Source organism: Agrilus planipennis, unplaced genomic scaffold (assembly GCF_000699045.2).
Source record: "Agrilus planipennis isolate EAB-ADULT unplaced genomic scaffold, Apla_2.0 scaffold139, whole genome shotgun sequence".
NCBI lineage: Eukaryota > Metazoa > Arthropoda > Insecta > Coleoptera > Buprestidae > Agrilus > Agrilus planipennis.
This window is the reverse complement of record NW_020438984.1, coordinates 661,806-662,753: the sequence shown is the minus strand read 5'-3', so window position 1 is coordinate 662,753 and position 948 is coordinate 661,806.

Here is a 948-nt window from a genome sequence, read left to right as displayed (position 1 = left end):
AGTGTATATCAATTAAATTAGTTTAAAAATAATAATTAAATATTTTATACTTGACGGAAATATTAGAACCTTGACTTTAAAAATGAGTTAAACATGAAAATTAATGAAAAACGAACAAATGTATATAATAACATTCGAACTGGCGACCTAATTCTTACTAGACCACAGCGCTGTTGTTACCTACGCGGCGCGCTTATCAGTGGCTCTCAATTTCTTCTAAGAGGCATGGTATTCTTTTATATTCGATTTTCTCAAAAATCGCTGAATAGTGCGCGCTGCTATTGCGACAAATTAATGTCATATTGCTGACCTTTAAGCACCATAAATTTCAAAAAATTTAAAAATTGGTCTGAGCACATTTTGGTCGGTGCTAATACGACTAACTTCCCATTAGATAATACAGTTATTGTAAAGTACATTCGTTTCTAAAGTTTGAAAAAAACGCGGCACAATAATAAATAACAAACAATGTTTGAGAGTTCGTCATTTTATAAACCCATAAGAAACAGTATTTCGTCTGAGAAAACCGAATTGATAGAGTACTTGCATCAGTCAATTGGTAAATACTATTTTTTATTGTTTATCGATTGTTTATAACAATTCATTTTGTTATAAACAAATTTTTATTATAATATGTTATTATAATATGTTATTCCCTGTCTTGAATAATGATATTTCGTTATTATTGATTCCGTAACTTCATTGTTGTGATTAGATTAGAACGTATTTTAATTAAATTGTTTGTAATTAATTCGTTTTTTTTTTTATAAAAAAAAAACGGCTTGACCGATTTCGTTCAAATTTCTTTCAGATCTTCATTATGATAATATCTTTCGAAAAAATTTTGGTTGAGGGCGATATCTCAATCCGTTCTTGAGATATCGAAAACGAAAAAAATGCTGACATACGAACGTACGTACATACGTACGTACGTACGTACGTACGTAC